At 42.9% G+C, this 504-nt stretch overlaps 1 non-coding gene across 1 annotated transcript; it reads right to left on the reverse strand.

Moving 5' to 3' along the window:
• Positions 1–399: 399 nt before the first annotated feature.
• Positions 400–504, reverse strand: LOC129016376 (U6 spliceosomal RNA). The gene has a single exon (XR_008494782.1). It is a non-coding gene; the product is annotated as a U6 spliceosomal RNA (small nuclear RNA).

The raw sequence follows: 504 nt of genomic DNA on the forward strand, positions 1-504 counted from the left end.
TTGTCCAGAGCATTTCAGATAAGGGATACTTTTTCTTTTCTTTTTTTAAATAGAATGCTTCAAGAATTTGCATGTCATCCTTTATTAGTCCATTTTCACGCTGCTGATAAAGACATATCCAAGACTGGGAAGAAAGAGGGGTTTAACTGGACTTAACAGTTCCACATGGCTGGGGAGTCCTGAGAATCATGGCAGTAGGCAAAAGGCACTTCTTACATGGCGGAGCCAAGAGAAAATGAGGAAGATGCAAAAGCGGAAACCCCTGATAAATCCACCAGATCTCGTGAGACTTATTCACTACCATGAGAACGGTATGGGGGAAACCGCCACCATGATTCAAGTATCTCCCACCAGGTCCCTCCCATACACGTGGGAATTAAGGGAGTACAATTCAAGATGAGATTTGATTGGGGATGCAGCCAAACCACATCACATCCTTGTGCAGAGGCCATGCTAATCTTCTCTGCGTCATTCTATTTTTTTTTAAGTATTTGTGCTGCCAAA

The sequence above is a fragment of the Pongo pygmaeus genome, chromosome 18 (assembly GCF_028885625.2).
Source record: "Pongo pygmaeus isolate AG05252 chromosome 18, NHGRI_mPonPyg2-v2.0_pri, whole genome shotgun sequence".
Lineage (NCBI taxonomy): Eukaryota > Metazoa > Chordata > Mammalia > Primates > Hominidae > Pongo > Pongo pygmaeus.